Source organism: Vombatus ursinus, unplaced genomic scaffold, assembly GCF_900497805.2.
Source record: "Vombatus ursinus unplaced genomic scaffold, bare-nosed wombat genome assembly UNPS02014807.1, whole genome shotgun sequence".
In the NCBI taxonomy this organism is placed as follows: Eukaryota; Metazoa; Chordata; class Mammalia; order Diprotodontia; family Vombatidae; genus Vombatus; species Vombatus ursinus.
Window position 1 is genome coordinate 18,196,386 of NW_020954585.1, and position 18,118 is coordinate 18,214,503.

General features: G+C 38.2%; 1 protein-coding gene across 1 annotated transcript in view; it reads left to right on the forward strand.

Moving 5' to 3' along the window:
* The first annotated feature begins 268 nt into the window (after positions 1–268).
* The window catches only part of PTCH1 (patched 1), a 74,428-nt gene continuing 56,578 nt past the window's right edge, over positions 269–18,118 (forward strand). Inside the window, exons 1-2 of the mRNA XM_027874806.1 lie at positions 269–350; positions 2,429–2,621. The gene's annotated coding sequence lies outside the window, so the exon portion shown is untranslated. The remainder of the gene's footprint in view (positions 351–2,428; positions 2,622–18,118) is intronic.

An 18,118-nucleotide genomic window follows, 5' to 3' on the forward strand; every position in this document is an offset into this window, starting at 1 on the left:
CGCCGTGGTGGTGGTGGGGGAACCGAGACAAGCCAGCCCGCCTGATGCGGGAGCAGCAGGGGCAGCTCAGTCACCGAGGCGGCGGCGGCGGCAACATGGCCTCAGCTGTTAACATTGCGGAGCCTGAGAGCGGCAGCGGCGGCGGCGGCGGCGGCGGCGGCGGCGGCGGCGGCGGCAGCAGCAGCAGCAGCAGCGGAGGCTGCAGCAGAGACCCCAATCTGCCTGGGGGAAACGGCAGCAGGAGGCGGAGAAGGACCGGGGGGAGCCGACGTGCCGGGGCACCAGACCTGGAATATCTGCAGCGGCCGAGCTACTGCGATGCGGCTTTCGCGTTGGAGCAGATTTCTAAGGTGCATTTCTGTCTTTCTTCTCCCTCCTTCTGGACCTCCCCCCCGCATCCCTTTCCACCTCCTTTTTCTCTTTGGAAGCATTCTTACGCTTACACACACTTACCTCTTTTGGATAAAGAAATAGACTAGGGGAATTGAAAAACCCAAACACACCCACCAGCATTGGAAGGAAAGGGATGTCTAACTTCTGCAGGGGGTGGAAGTGTGTGTGTGTGTGTGTGTGTGTGTGTGTGTGTGTGTCTGTAACGTGCTCTCCCTCCCTAGTGTACACTTTCTGGGTCATTCAAATTATTCTCCCATTAAACCAATCCAGAAAAAGACTTAAGGTTTGTACTGGCTCTCTCTTCCTCTATCCTTTCTCTAGGTTGGCTTTTCTGTCTTTCCTCTAATGCTGCCACATTTCTTAACATATTTTGGGGGTGGGGGTGGAGGGAGGCGGGGAGAGGAAGGAGGAGGGGGTAGAAATAAAGGTGGTTTCCTTTTTTGGCAGCCCGTTTTGCTTTTGTTAAGCTTTGAGTAAGCGTGAAATCTCAAATCCCTTAAAAATCGCCTTTGAGGAGAGGATATTTTTTCCTTCTCTTCTTTTTGACTGGTTTACCATGACCCCCAAGTCATAGGAAAAGTGAAAGTTGTAAACAAATTGCCACCTTAAATCTTCGGTGCAGGTCTGACTGAGTCGCCGGGTTCATTGTGTTCGTTACTCTTACTGAAATGTGTGGAATCCAGGAATTCCGTGTAAACATAATGTAGCAGAGAGAACCCCGGGTTGCTGATTCTGAAGAAGAAATATCAGCGAGAATAAACAACGCCCAGATATTTCCCTTTCCTTAAACGTTATTTTCCTTTCAGAGAACAGATTTTTTAAAATGCTTCAGCAAGAAGGGAAAGGGGAGGGAAAAAATCCATGTGGCTGCCCTCTTCTGTTCACAAATATTGTCGTAACTTACAGATGGCTGCTCTACTTCTTAATTCAGATCACACAGCGTCTCCTAACTCTATGGAAATGAATCACGATTAAGCTATGATCTTGCAGCATTGCCCGCCACGTGGATCTTGCGTTTTACTACAAAGTTGGTGTTGAAGGCTGTGGGATCTGGGCTGAGGAAATGGCAACAAATCAAATTGTTATCAAATAGCATCCTCTCCCTCTCTCTCTCTCTCTCTCTCTCTCTCTCTCTGTCTCTCTCTCTCTCTGTCTCTCTCTCTCTCTCCCTCTCTCCCTCTCCCTCTCTCTCTCTCTCTCTCCCTCTCTCTCTTTCCCTCTCCCTCTCCCTCTCTTTTCCTCTCCCTCTCCCTCTCTCCCTCCCCTCCCCCCCATCCATTTGACCACAACATCCTAGAGATATAGCAAGACTTGGGGGGAAGGGAGAACCAGGTGTTTATTCTTGTGGTCCTTGTTCTAGCTGATTGCTATTCTCGTATATTAATTTTCTCTGCCTCCGCCCCCCCATTGTAAATATTCTAATATGAATGATTTCTTTCCTCAAGACCAACGACGCTTACACACACACACACACTCACACACACACACACTCACACACACACACACACACACACCGCCAGTGCCTCCTTCCCTCCCCTAAGACATCCCGGGACTCCTCGTAGAATCCCAGAAGGAGGTGCTTAGAGGGACGCTCACTTCTTGATACAGATTTCACTCAGAAGCCAGGTTTTGATTTATGAATAACTCTCTCATCCCACTCCCACACCCCGCCCCTCTGGCCAAACTCTCACCTTATTCCTTACCACGCTTTCAGAAGAGAGCCGTCCAACACTAGCTAGTGTCCTGGTGGTTGGGTTAACCATTTCATTTACCTCTTACTCACACTGTGGAAATTATTTGCTTATGCATTCGAAATACATGTTATCCTCCTCTTTCCCACTCTCCAAACAAGACCTCGTCACTTCCAGCAAATCCACCCCGGCTCTCCCAAGTCCTTCAAAAAGATTGTTTGTTTGTATGTTTTGGGGGTGTGAAGGAAAGGCGTACCCCCAAAGCACAAACATTGCTGTACACAGTGCCTAAGTGTGTATGGTGATTTCGAAGCACTTATTCCTAATATTTCCTTGCATTCTAGGGGAAGGCTACCGGCAGGAAAGCGCCGCTGTGGCTGAGAGCGAAGTTTCAGAGACTATTATTTAAACTGGGTTGTTACATTCAAAAAAACTGCGGCAAGTTTTTGGTTGTGGGCCTCCTTATATTTGGGGCTTTCGCTGTAGGATTAAAGGCAGCTAATCTTGAAACCAACGTGGAAGAGCTTTGGGTAGAAGGTAAGAGACCTAGCACGTTCTATTGCTTCCTTTTATTTTCATTCAATTGATAAAGATATTTACGAGACTATACCTACAGTATTTTTTAAAAATCCTCCCTACACCAGGGGGAATTGTTTATTGTTTAGCAGTTTGGCCAGATGCCAGATAAAACCTACAAAGAGTTTGCTGTAATCTATTCTGGTCCACAATGTTTTGCTAGGTGGTGTGGGAGATTGTGTAGAGAGCAAAAAGTGGGGGTGAATCGGGGGAGAAGAGGCTTGCTGCTCCTTGGGATAAACCATTTTTAGGGGGGAAGTATCTTGGAAGTGATTTAGGTGTTGTCTTCCCTTTCAAATTTGGAAAGACTTTAATGAAAAAAAGTTCTTTTTTCTTTTATTCTACATTCATCTCCATAAATCTCCCTTTTCCTTTCCTCTTCCAAAAAAGACATAAAAGTAGAGGAAGAAAGACCACCCCTCCGCCATTTTGGAAGTGTGTGTGTCCCCAGCAGCGGAGGCTGCCGCTGACTCTGGAGCTGCTGGAGGAGGGAGAACGTGATGAGCGCAGGCCTGCAGAGGCTGCGTGTGTGGTCCTGGTTTTGGACAGCTTTCAACTCTGGGGGAAAAAAAACATTTGTCTCAAGGTTAAAAAAGAGAGAGAGAGAGAGAGAGAGGAAAAAAAGTAAAGCACAGAACTGGAACGCATGTTTGCAAAGTAGATTAATGTTTCCTCACGGGTGGGGGCTTATTTAGTGGAATTATATTGGAGAAAGTTGCATTTTGTAGAGAGAAAGGGAAAAAAAATGTGTTTTAAGGAAGCACGTTTAGAGGATGAGCCACCCAAGCTCTCTGAGGAGTTCTACCCGTCTTATATCCACATTCCACAATTTGGGAGTTTCCCTGTGAGGCTTCTTTTTAAGCCAGTTGTAAATCCTCAATAGACACATTGATGAAGACTGAAACATTTTACATTCTTTTATTGATACTGTTTAAGTAACACGTGGTTGTTTTTTCCTTGCTGTGAATACTTTCTGTTATTTGAAAACTTTGTAATAAATAATTGCTTTTGGCCAGGTCTTCAACTTACAAAGGGAAATTTAGGCAGTTTGCCATATTTTTCAGGCATACGCATATATACACAAAGCTTTTCTTCATAAGTACCTTGATAAGTGAGGCAAAGCTGGATTTATAGAAATTATCTGGATACTTGTTTCCGTTGCCCTTTTCAAAATGCCAGTGTGGACTTGACTTGAGAGATTTTTGTGGCCAGTTAGTCTTGTTTAAAGGACTATTTTTGCTTTGACCTAGTATGATAGTGTGTGGTATGGAAATACTCTAGAGAATTAAGTAGTCAATTATGAAGTAAAATAGATGATTAGAAAAAACACTTTTTCCTCAAATCTCCCAATTATTAATAAAAAATTATTTGGATCAAAGCCAGCAAATAATTATCTAAATATCATTTCATTTGTGCATTTAGGTTAGGCATTTAGTCAAGTGTCTGAGAATGCTAAAGTATGGTCAGTTGATAAGAAGATTTAGAGCAGGAAGGGATTTTAGAGACCCTGTAGTCTGATTCTTTCATTATAGTTGAAGAACCCAGAAAGGTTAGATCATATATCCGATATGTCAGAATCAAATCAGTGCAAATACTGAATGCACAATGCTAGGCACTGTAAAAGATCAGGACTATAGATATGGGCCATGCCCTCAACCTAGTTAGAAAAACAAATTATTATGCATGAAATAATTGAAAATAATCAAGTGCTAAAATATATGGTATTGAATAATAATAATTGCTTATATTTGTAGAGAGGGTCACAAAAAGTACCTTACATAAACTGTAATACCTCATTTGATCCTCACAACAACATTTTCAGATCAATGCTATTATCATCCCCATTTTACAGATAGGGAAATTGAGTTTCCTGACTTTAGAATGTAAACTTCTTTAGAGTAGGGCTTATTTTATTCTTTGCATTTGTTTGCACAATGCCTGACACATAGGAGGCTTTTAATAAATATTGATTGATTGAGGCTAATTGCACTGAATCAAAAAAATTTAAACACTTACTTATTAGCATAATGTGCTGCACTGTGTTAGGAGCTAGAAGATACAAAGTTTAGGTAAGACATGGTCCCTCCTGTCATGGAGATTATAATTTAGTACAAAGGTTCCTGAATTTTTTTGTTCCTTGAATCCCTTTCAACCAAGAAAAATATGTTTTGAACCCCTACAGTAATTTAATATGCTACTTACTCTTTAATTATTTACTGCTTAAGGCACTATTAAAGAACTTTAGTGCCATTGGTTTAGTAGAACAATGTAATAGTTTATAAAGGTTTCATAAAAGAGGGGGAACTTGTGCTAGAACTTAAAGGGTGGGCTATATTCCTTTAGGTGGAAAAATAGTCCATTGTAGCAGGGGAAATAGCATGAGCAAAAACAGAGAAGCAGGAAGCAATGGTGCCTGTGTGGAAGATGGTGTAGATGACAGCATGTACGTATTGAAGTACATGCTGAATGTTGGAGGGTAGAGAAAAACAAGCTTGCATGGGTACGGTAGGGACAAGATTATGAGAGGCTCAAAAACTAAAAAAAAAAAAGAATTTGAATTTATACTTAAGTATTAGGGAGCTATTATAGATTCATAATCAGAGGTGAGGTGGTCAGAAATGTATTGAGTTATAGTTATCATTCAATATATACATCAGTATTGTTTTAGCAGACACACAACATTAATTATACTGTTTGTAATTATCATAGAGGTATCCAGATTTAGTAGATAGAAAGCTGGCCCTGAAACCTGGAAGATTTGAATTCAAGTTTGGCTTCACAACCAGCTATGTGACTTTGGCCAAGTTATTAACAACTCTGTGCTCTGAGCAACTCTCAGTAAGACCATAAGTTCTCTTATAAGTATAAGAGAAGGTATTGACCTGTACTAATAGGAATTTCTTCCTCTGGGAGTTCATTATGTCAATGAAATCACAGGTCCAGTCCAAGTTCTAGTTCATTGTGTTACAGAATCATAGATGTAGAGCAAGAAGAAGCCCTCTAGTACAACTCTCATTTTTACAGATGAAGAAACTGAGGCCCACAGAGGTTAAGTGATTTAACCAGGTTACACAGTTAATAAATAAAATATTCTTTATTTGAACCTAATTATTCTGGCTCTAAATCCTGTTCTCTCAGGCATCTCCAACTGGATGGCCTACTGGCACCTCATTATAAGTCTTGACTGAATTCATTATATTGCCACTCTAAATTTGAATTTCATTCTAACCTTACAATATCTGTTGATGGGATTACCATTCACCTACCATGTAAAATATTGTGCTTAAAACCTTTGACTCTTTGACTATCTTTGACACTTCCCTCTTCTTCATCTCTCATATGCAGTCTTGCCATTTCCACCTCCAAAACATCTCTTGAATATGAATTTTCCTTTCTCTTCCCAGCTGCAGCCACCACTATAATATTCGCCTTCAATATTACACATCTGGAGGAACTGTTGCAATATCAAATCTTTCACCTTACCTCTACTTCCCATTTAAGAATCTTCAGTGGCTCTCCATTACCTTCTCAAGTAAAATTCATTCTCCTTTCCATGATATTCAAGGCTTCCCATAACCTGGCAACACTCTTATCTCTCCATTATTATTTCATATTATTCCACTGGATAATGTCTAAGTTTCAGCCACCCTGTACAACTCCCTGCCTCCTATGCACTGCACTCAAACCTCTGTGTTCATAGTCACGGGCTATTTTGTTTGCCTTCCCTCCCTTCTTTGTCTATTGGATCCCTACTCTTTCTTTAAAGGCCAGCTCAAATGCCATCTCCACTAAGAATTAATTAAGTCCTCCTGGTTGGTAAAGGCCTTCCCCAACAGACCTAATACATAACTTTGTTCTGTAAGACTCTAATATACTTATTGTATAATATTGTGTATTTTATGTCTTTATTCTCCTCTTATACTGGAAGCTCCTTGGAAGTAGAGGCATATCTTATCTAAACTTTGTATCTTCTCCAGGGTCTAAGTCTTCTTCACCCGGGAGGTTTTTAACAAATGTCAATCAGTCAATAAATATTTATTAAGCACTTACTATGTGCCTGGTACTATGGTAAGGTAACCTTTTTGTAATGCAAAAAGAAGGAAAAGACAATCTCTGTCCTCAAGGAGCTCACAATCTCATGGGGGAGGAAAACAAGCAAACAAATATGTACAAACAACCTACATGTAAGGTAAATAGGAACTAATTGAAAGAAGTAAGGCACTAGAATTAAGAGCGGTTGGGAAAGCTTCTTGTAGAAGATGGGATTTTAGTTGGGACTTAAAGGAACCCAGTGAAGGCAATAGACAGAGATGAAGAGTGAGAGCATTCCAGGCTTAGGGAACAGCCAGGGAAATGCCTCGAGCAGAGAAATGGAGGATTGTGTTTGTGGAACAGCCGGGAAGCCAGTGTCACTGGATTGAAGAAAACATGGCAAGGACAAAGGTGTCAGAAAACTGGTAGGAGGGTGCTAAATTATTTATGAAGGACTTTGAAGGCCAAACAAAACATTTTGTACTTGATTCTGGAGACTAGAGTTTATTGAGTAGGAAGAACAACATGATTGGACCTGTTTTTTAGGAAAATCACTTTGATGTCTCAATGAAGGTTGGATTGAGTAGGGAGAGACTCTAGACAGGAAGACTTCAGCAGGCTATTTCAGTAGTACAAATGTGAACCTGAACTTGGGTGGTAGCAGTCAGCAAAGAAATGGGGGAACGCTGGAAGATGTTGAAAAGGTGAAACTGGTGGGCTTTGGCAACAGATTGAATATGGGGAGAAGGGGTAAAAATAGTGAAGAGTCAAGGATGACATCTAGGTTGTGAATCTTGAGGGACTGGGAGGATGGTGATATCCTGGATGCTAATAAGGCAGTTGGGGGAGGGGAGGGTGTTGAAAGGGAAAGATAATGATTTTAGTTTTGGACATGTTGAGTTTATTATTTCTGCTGGACAGTTTGAGGTGTTTGAAAAACAGGTTGAGATGCGAGACTGGAGGTCAGGGGAGAGTTTAGGGCTAAATAATTTTCTTGGTTTTGTGATGTAAAAATGTGTATGCTTATGAAATATATCTGGGAGGAGCCAGAGGTAAGGGAGGTTAGACAAGAATTTTCTCTAGGCCCAAGACCAGTTCCCAAAAAAGAGTTTGGTTGGAGTACAAACTCCATTTTCTTAACATTTAGTAATGATGAAAACAACTTTTTGTCATTTTTTTTAAAAAAAACTGTTTATAATAAATTTAAGAGCTAAGAAGAACCTTAGAGGTCATCACATCCAACCCTATCATTTTTACAGTTGAGGAAACTGAAGAGGCAATTTGCCCAAAACCAATAGATAATAAGTGGCAGAACCAAAATTCAGTGTTCTTTCTAAGATACTATGCTGCCTCTCAAGTGCTTCGTTGGAAAGAAGTGCTGCTCTTAGATGTTTCATTTAAAAGAACAGGCTTCCTAGTTGGGTCTTTATCTTTTCTTCATTAGTTCATGTTGTTTCTTATCAGTACTTTGCTGATAACAGTTGTCTGCAATGTTATTACATGCTTATACTGCAATAGTCATTATCTAGTGGCTCAAGGTCTTAGATCATTAACGAAAGCTTTTTTAGCAAAAAGTGTAACATCAAAGAATATCCACTCCATACACCTCCCTCAACTCACCTTGATGGTTGCTCCCAAGAACTTTCTCACTGCATACTGCTGTGGCAGGCACAAAATGATTTACATAAGTCATTAATGGCTTCTCCATTGCTTTGACCTCTGCTTTGACATTTATGGGTTCATAGAATCATAGCTTTAGAGCCAGAGGTCTTAGAGGTCATCTAATTCAAACCCCTCATTTTGTAGATGAGGAAACCAAATCTCAGAGAAATTGTGACTTATCCAAGATTACACAGTAAGGAAGTGGCAAAGGTGAGACTTCAACCTCATTTCTTCAAATTCCAATTCCAAAACTTTCCCCCATGCCATGTTATTGCTCATCTAGAAGAAACAATAATTTAATAAGTACATGGAAGCCCAGCTAAATGGACTTCAGGATATTTTATGACTGATTCATTCACAATATACTCCTGACTATACAGGGAAACATCTAATTTCCTGGTATAGTGATTTTATTGCTGTCAGAAATAAGTAGTATAAACATTTAGATCTAGAAATAAGAACTTCCTATTTTCCTAGACAGAAGTGGAAATCAACTAATTACAATGAAAAGGCAGAGTCCAAGGTTAAATTTACACGTAAAATGCTCCAACTTTTTCCAGGACTATCAATGAAGAGGTTTGGTTAAATTAGATGTGTTCCCAGTAGAGATTGTATAAATGTGCTGGTCATGAACATGGGTACTATACAAATCGTCTATATGATAGTGGTTGCATATTTCAGTGGTTAAAGAAGAGAATATAGAGCGAGAGAATAGGGAGAGAGATGTTAAGGTATAGTTTGCAGAATGCTCTTTTACTTGTGCTTAAAATGACAAAAAAAAAGATAATAAAATACCAATTTGTATATTATATGTGCTTTGATCTGCCATGCATACCAATTTTATCCTCATGTGTTCCAAATTAAATCTTATTTCTTTTAATAGAAGTGGTAAACTAAAAGAATTCATTAGCTAGATGGGGTACTTTATTCTACCTTTAAGATCTGTTTACTATATTGGGAAAATATTGTTTTGTAGAGATATTTAGAATATGTGAATTACAATTTGCAGACCAATATTGGCAAGATAAAAAGAATACTTAAGATCAATTTTTGTGACATTTGTGGTCGAAGCTCTTTGGTTTTCTTACTAAAACATTTAGTAACTATTGCATTTTAAACTCTCAAGACATACTAGAGACTATTGTGCGCAAGTGAATTCTAAACACAGTATCATAGAATTTTAGAGTTGGAAAGGACCTCAATAGAAAACTAGTCCAATTCATATCCCAAAGGAATCCCTACTGACAAGTGTTCATTCTGTCTCTACTTGAAGACCTCCAACAGGGGAGAGGAATCCAACAACTACTGAGACAGCACATTCTCCTGTTGGATAGCTGTAATTATTAAAAAGCTTTTCCTACTATAAAGCTTAAATTTATCCCCTTCCAACTCCCACACACTGTCCTTGGTTCCTCCTTCTAGGGCCAAATAGGTCTGATCTAATCTGTATTCTATGTAACTTCTCAAATAATTGAAGACAGTTATCAGTTCCTCCTTAAGTCTTCTTCAGGCTCAACATTCCCCAAACCTTCAACTAATCCTCAGATGACCAGAACTCAGGGCACTTGACCATCCTGGGTGGTCTGGATACTTTCCAGTTTATCAAGGTCCTTCTTAAACTGTGGCACTCAGAACTGAACACCATATTCCAGATGTTGTCTGACCAAGACAGAATGCAGAGGAACTATCACCTCTTTGTTCCTAGAGGCTTTACCTTGAACCTAAAATCATGTTAGCTTTTTTTGGCTGCTATATCACATTGCTGATTCATTGAGCTTGCTGTCCATTAAAACCTCTAGTTTTGTTTTGTTTTGTTTTGGTTTGGTTTGGTTTGTTTTTGCAGGCAAAGTGCTCTCTAATCATACTTCTCCCACCCTGTATTGGTGAAGTTGATTTCTTGAATCCAAGTCTAAGACTTTACATTTGCACAGTTAACTTGCATCATTATGCACAATGTTAGAATGTAATGAAGCATTGTAATTTGATAAAGCCATGCTTTCTAGGAATTACAAATTCAAAGTAACTCAAATCTTGAGAATTAAATTTGAAGTTTGATAGCTTTCAAGATAACATAGTTGAATATCCTATATACTATAAACTGTTACAGCTAAAAACATACATGCCATTTTTATGGGGGGAAGTGTAGTGAACAAGGATTTGAGGTAGAGAGAGACAAGGGAGCAGATAAAGTTTTGTAGCAAAAAAAAAAAAATTTCTGGATCTCTTTATTTTTGTCATTTTTCTTTTCTTGCCTATAGACCTTTATTTGCACCAATTTACTTGCCCTATTATATACTTACTTACTTGTACGAGAATGCCTTTGTCCTAAATCTTATTCTTTAGGGCAGAAGAAAGTGTTTTATTTTTAATCCACCCTAATTTTACTTTTGTTATCTCTTCTGCCTTTTGAAGTTGTTTTTTTTTTCTTTCTACCACAGTGCCCTTAATCACTAACTCCCATTCCATCAGAGGAAAACCTCTGGTAGGCTTTCCAATCAAGAGTATTTAATGACTATTTAGTATTTAGATTCTCACCATTCTGGGATGTAGATTTGTATAGTACTTTTTCCATTCACCCCCAACCCCCAAGATAGTAGCTTGAAATTAATTTCTACCAGGTCATCTGATTCCAAATCCAGTGTTGTGGTTTTTTTTTTAAATAATATGTATTGCCTCTATTAAATAACATCAAATCATTTTTAAGGGCCTACTCTGTGTAGGTAAAGTATTCTACTGAGTTGCAAAGTTTAGAAAAAATGGTCCCTGGCCTCATGGAACCTAAGAGTACAGAAGTGGGATACAAGTATCATACAGAATAATATATAAGGCTAAGAAAAGAGAAAACAAAATACCATATGAGATCTAAGGGAGTTAGGGAGGTCTCTACTGGCTGGGGCATCAGGGAAGCTTCCTGGAGGAAGTAAGGTTTGAGTGAGACGTTAAAGGAGTGGGAAGAAGGTCAACTGCTGGAGGGGAAGAGGAAAAGGTATTTTAGGGTTAGGGGGAAAATTGAACAGAGGAATGGAGACAGGGGAGTGATGGTGAATTGAACAGTTTGCCTAGACTATTGAAGGAAGTAAATTGAAGTAAGGCTGTGAAGTTAAGTGTGTCAACAGACTGTGGGGGGAAAGAAACTTTGAAAGATGGGCAGAAGGAGCCAATTAAAGGTTCTGAGCAGAAAAATGACCAAATAGAAGTAAGAAGTAATGACTTCCATTTCTGAGGAAGAACAGTATGACTGTTCTTTTTACCTGAGCTTTTTTTTTTCTCCCTTTAGGGACTTAGTCCATGATGTCATCCATGTAGGAAAACTCCTAGTGAGAAGATTCCTTTTATCGATGTAGATCAGCAGCTGCTCTGTAATTTATAGTATTAAAATGTTGCCTGAGGGGCAGAGAGATTAAATGACCTGCCCAGAGTAACTGAGAATCCACCTTCCTGACCTTAAGGCCAGTTCTCTAAACTCTATTCCTGGCCTTGCTCTTGTGAAATTATACTATGTTTATTCTTAGTATTTACCCAAATAGTTCTTCTGGTTAAGGGGACATAGTATAATTGGAAGCAAGAATCACAGTCCATCCCCTTCGGGTAAAATCACACAAATAGAAGAGTAACTTACATGGAGGGATCATGACAGTGAAAAGAACCCTAGATGTGGAGTCAGCCTACCTGGGTCTGAATTATGACTCTTCTCCTTAAGATCTATATGACCTCAAGCAAATCATTTAACTATTCTGAGCTTGAGTTTGCCCATCTAGAAATTGAAGTAGTTGGATTAGATGTCCTTCTAAGTTTTCTTCTAACTCTAAGTCTATGATCTTATACAATCATTATTCAAGACGGATCTTTATTATCATGTGGATGATATTAGAGTCAATGTAACAGCCTTCTTATTCAAGTGAAACCTGGCATTATTCTCTCAGAAATGCATGCAGTTTTTTTTTTGTTTCAATTCAACATCTTTTGGCTCTAGATCAGAGCTGAGGGGGAGGAGGTTGCCAGAGTGTGTGTAGCCTAATCAGATTAATGTAATTGGGAAACATTTAACAAAATAAATAAAAACAATAAAACATAGATAACATTTACCTTTTAAAACTAAGTTAATATATGACCTGCAAGGATACACATATAAATATATACATACATACATACACACACACACACACACACACACACACACACATATGTATGGATTATCGACCTCCATTCTATTTGAGTTTGACAACATTGCTAATGGGTTTGAGCAGGAAAGGACCTTAGAGGATATTTGATCTAACCTCATCATTTGAAGGAGGAGGAAATTGAGACCCAGAGAAGCCAAGTAATTTACCTGAGGTCATGAAGGTAATAAGTGGCAGAACCAGGATTCAAGTTTGAAGGGGTCGCCTCAAGATAGATATCCTCTCTTGGAAGATGTAGCAGTCTCTATTTCCTCTCACAGCTAAAGCTAGAGAGAGCCATGGGTAATATGTAAACTCTAGGAAGAACATAACTACCTTTCTTGCTTTGTAAGATCCATAGATCTGGTGACATCTTTTGAAATTGTCTATTATCTTTCTATTTGAACTAAGGACCTTAGTATAAAACTGACAGGAAATATAATACTGTATTTTGCTTACTGAAATTATAGTTCTGCTTTCCTTCTTTTAAAAGCCCTTATAGGTCAATGATGGTCTCAGGATAGGACAGATGTTTGCATTTTGAAACCTTCCTCTCTAAGGGCACCCTTACAAAAGAAGAAATTAATGAACAAATGGACATTTGAGCCAAAACACAGTCAGATAAGACAGTATGAAATCAGTTCTAAATCTCTTTTACCACCTTCTGGAGTAGTGTTGTTCTGTCTTCATAGTCATTGTCAACTCTTTGTGACCCCATTTGGGGTTTTCTTGGCAAAGATACTAGACTGGTTTGCCATTTCCTTCTCCAGCTCATTTTACAGATGAGGAAACTGAGGCAAACAGGGTGGAGTGACTTGCCTGGGGTCACACAGCTAGTGTCTGAGGGTCAAATTTGAATTCAGGTCTTCCTTACTCCAGACCCAGCTCTCTATCCACTATACCACCTACCTGCCCCAAGGTAGTAAAATTCATCTATTCTGTGAATACAATGTATAACAACATTTTTAAATGTATCTTAGACTGTTAGAGCTGTTGCATTTCATAAGCATCCATAAGAAATGTAACCACTTCCCAGAGTCTGTTTTCCCTTCAGTTAAAAAAAGAGAAAGAGATAAAATAATTATTTATTTGCATTTATTAGATTCTAACAGTACCTCTTCAATAATATTTCAAACTAATTGAAAATATTGTTGGGGTAGAGTAGTTGAAAGGAATCCCTTCCAACCCCCCCACCTTTAAATGCAAGTCACTCTCATGTCATTTCCAAAGAATACAGCTGACACTTTGAGCTGTAGTATTTTCACATTGCCATTCTTGACCCTTCAACAAGTTTAAAAGTTAGTACATGCAACTGGTTGTTTCAGTTATACATAACTCTTCTTGGAGGCTCCAAAATATGACAGCTTCCAGATGTATGAATCGACTGATCCGTTTGTTTAGATTATACTCCACAGCTGATGACTAGATTAATGCTGGCTGAATAAAGCTATGGGAGATTTGTTTTTACAATGCTGTGTTTATATTTCATTTGGATTTCTCCTTCAAAGCTGACCTCCCTGTGACCTCCTGGAGTGCTGTCCACTAGGGTACTAGTTGTAACTTGTCTGCTATTGTTTTATCTGGGGGGTTGTTAACAATTCAGCAGGCAAGGAGTTGCTTATATGTATGGCTTCTATTTATTCCATGACAACTATTTGCCCCAATTTTGTCTTATTTCATAACAGATCTGAAGCCTTGAGATTCTTCTAGGTATTCTAGGTATCATTTATACCTTGAGTTATAAAAGTATATCTATGAAATGATGCCAAAGAAAATTTTAACATTTGCTTACATTTTTAGTAATTTTTGTATTCATTAGAATGACACAGATTTGATTAATTTAATAAAGCATTTTAGTTATCTCTAACTACTGTATTTTACACTTTTCAAAGCCCCAAGTCCTACTTACATATCTTTTCTGTATTTATAGCAAAGTTCAGTGACATTAAATGTTCAAAGGGTAGGTTCTTCTCTAAGAAGATGATATATACATACATATATATATACATGCACAACATATACATGCACATATGTATGTATATATACATATACATATTTGTATATATGTATGTGTGTGTGTATATGTGTGTTATATATATATACACACATGTTTTTAAAATGCAAAGGCAACCAATCTTAGGTAAGATAATAGTTATCATATCTTTTGTGATATTCTTCTTGGATTTTACTGAATTGTTTCTTTCCCTCTTCCTCTTAGCCTTAAATAATACTGCTCTGTTTCCCCTTCCATGCATTTCTCTGTTGCTAAATGTGAAATTGAAAATGGTAGCAAATCTATTTAATCACAAACTTAAAGGAGGATATTAGAAAGTTTATTGTTCTATCAGTAACATTGGGAGAATTTAGATGGAGGACTTCTATGTGCATCCATGAGGGTCATGTCATCGGAAGAATAGATTCAAAAGACCATATTCTTTGACACAATCTTGTAAGTAGAACATTTGTTGCCCTTACCAAAGTTTGTGGTCATTTTTAATGGATTTTTGAAGTAACTGTAAAATCCATTCACAAGTTCTTGCAATCTAATTTAAACCCCCAAAAAGAATGAGATGTAAGTTTTTGGTTCCCTCTGTTCATTATGGTATATGAAATATGGAAGAATCTAATCATACTGCATGTCTTAGATGGTAACAAATATAAACCAGGGTATTTAGGAAAAAGAATCCCTACTACAATTCCTACATGGATAGAACTCTGATTGAAGCCAATGAGAGACTTGCCTGAGTGAGGGTTGCAGAATAGAGATTTCCTTATCCAAGTTTTGGCTTCTTCCTACATAGCCATATATAGCTCATCTGCATGTCAAGTCTTTGTTGGCTTCTTAGAGAGCTCAGCTAGTGAAGTAACTACATAGCCTAGCTGAGGAGTAGAAAGTGAAAAGAATTTAGCCATTCAGGACCATTAACAATGGGAAAGTTCCATAACTAAACAGATGTCATTCGAGCCATCAAAACAGAAACATTTTAACTTATTTTTGCTTATAGTATTGTTTTGGTGGTTATTTTATGTTTTTACAATTCAATAGCCATTTTTCTCACTGTCACCCTACCCTTAGACTATCCATTCTAGGTTTTTAGTATTCAAAGAATTTTAGATCTGGAAGAAAGGGCCTCACCCAAACCTTTTTTTTTTTTTATTTGACACATTTTGAATGAGGCTCACAAGGATGAATTGATGTGCACAAGTTTGCAGAAAGAATCAATATTTCGTAAAAATGGAATTTCTCTTTTGAAAACACCATAATTTGGGAGACTTTTTTGAATGGTGAAGGGAACAAGAAGTAGAAAACTGTTGGCCTCTTCTAATTATAGTTTTCCTGTATTGAATTCAAAATGTAATTACAAAGCAGATTAAAGGTATTATGTTGGTAGCAGTCAATCAGGTATCTAGTAATTAATAGACATATCAGCGAATGGCAAGTTTGTCATTAGAACCTTTTAAAATAATGTAGAAATCTTATTTCCCATCTCAAAAACACAAATATTTACTTGACCCAATAGTACATTGCATGTAAGTGACCCTGTTTGCTCAAACATATTTTAAGGGTGCTCAATATAATTCTGGCTTATTGTAAGGAGAGCTGGTGAGAACTTCCGCCTACCACAGTATAACATTTATATACTTATTATGGTAAATTAAAATAAACAATAGTTTTTCCTTATTTAGCAACCATGGTTTTCAGTTATTGATTAAACATGCACAAAGATAAGTAAAAATGAGCCTTGTTAAGTCAATGTGTATGATTTTTTTTCCCCTTAAATCATTGCTTAAGGGCTTCTGGCCCCTAGCTTAGGAATCCTGCCCAAAAATGCCAGATGTATTACACAGTCAAGTATTGCAATGTAAACAGTACTCTGTGCCATGAGAGCAGGGTGGTCCATCTCCTATTTGGGGGCAGTGGAGGAGAGAGGGGGAGAGAGGGAAGGAAGGGGGAGAAGGAAGAAGGAGGGGAGAGAGAGAGGAGAGAGAGAGAGAGGGAGGAAAGGAAGGAGGGAAAGAGAGAGAAAGAGAAACTTTTGCTCTGAATTGAACACAGTAGTTATAGTGTTATTTGAGTTTTTGACTGAACAGTCAGGGTTTTGGAACTGCAGGAGTGCAAATAAATTAATTCTTTGGACTGAAAGAATAGCAACTAAAATTGAAATGCCAAAGAGAGCAAGATGTAGCTTGTGTAAAGTTGCCTCATTTGGTTAGACACGTTTATAAAATACCAAACAGAATTAAAAGAGAAAAATTGTTACCACTTGAAATTTGATTTTGTTTTCCCTTCACAATGATCTTCATAAACTGCTGCTGTGTGAGCTGAATTGACAGAGGATGAGATGTAAAGAAGAGAAAGGCATAGGGTTCTTCATGACCTCATGCTGTTTAATAGAAAGCCTGAGTGGGTTGGTGCACCTTCTGGATGTAAACATAAGATTTACTGTAGAGCTGTTCTGGTACTTAGTAAATGCACTCTTAGGTAACCTCAGGATGGTTAGCATGTTGCATAATGGATGTCCTTCCCCTTTAGGCATAGTTCTAGGTATTTGGTGGATCTACTGATTAGTTTGGTTTGGTTTAAGAAAATTACTGATCATTTGCTCTCCTGTTGTCCCCCTCCCCAAAGCCCACCTCTATCTCAAGTACTTTCCTGTGGTTAGGCCTGTTTCAAAACACTACAAGTAATCAAAGAAAATTGTATTCCTAAAGCACTCATCTGAAAATTGAAATATTCAAATACAAGCTGTCCGTGGAATTAAATCTTTAAAGATTCGTTATCTTCTTCCATAAATAGATTTATGAATTAGAGAAAGGTAACACTTGAACTTTTATGTTTAGATACCTGAAGGAGTGCAGTATAAATAAAGGCTACAGTATAGTTAGTCAAATAAGAAGATGGTTTTAAGAAAAAGTAATGCCAAGAACAAGGGTGTTCTTCAGTTAGAAAAGAATTTACCTTTTTTTCCTTCACCCTTCCCAACACAATTACCCCTACTCATTTACCTCCCTTTTTTCTTTTTCTCTCTTTACAGCATCTCTCATTTTCTTTTCTTCTCCTTATTCCCTTTGCCCTACTAATGTGAACAAAAGAAACCTATTCATAGGACAAACTTTTAAGTTGTTTTCCCCTTAAAGATCACTTAAAAAGAAGAGAGAAGATATAGCATGTGGATTCCCTCCCCCCCCCCTTGGTCTTTAAACTTTTTGTCTTGCTTCTTATCTAATATTGGGGGGGGGGTGGCTTGTGGTTCATGTGTTATTGCAGTTGGAAGTGGAAAGTGAAAATATGACACCATCTCATCAATTCACACATGATCCAGAAAAATTTCACACATTTAATACCTTGCTTAATTGTAGACAAAAGCTTGCAATTTGAGAGAATTGGGATTAGAGCTAAATATCTCTTAACTGCTCTTTCCAGAGATTTGGGGAAATAGGATGACCCCTTTTAAAAAAAAAAATAGGCTACAGTTTCACATGGCTCCCAAAAGAAATCTCTCTCCCTTTTTGTTTCCCACACCAATTGATTTATCATTTTGCTTGCAAGCAGACCCAGAATGTTAGGGCAGGAACACACTCACTTTTTTCTCGTAACTTTTT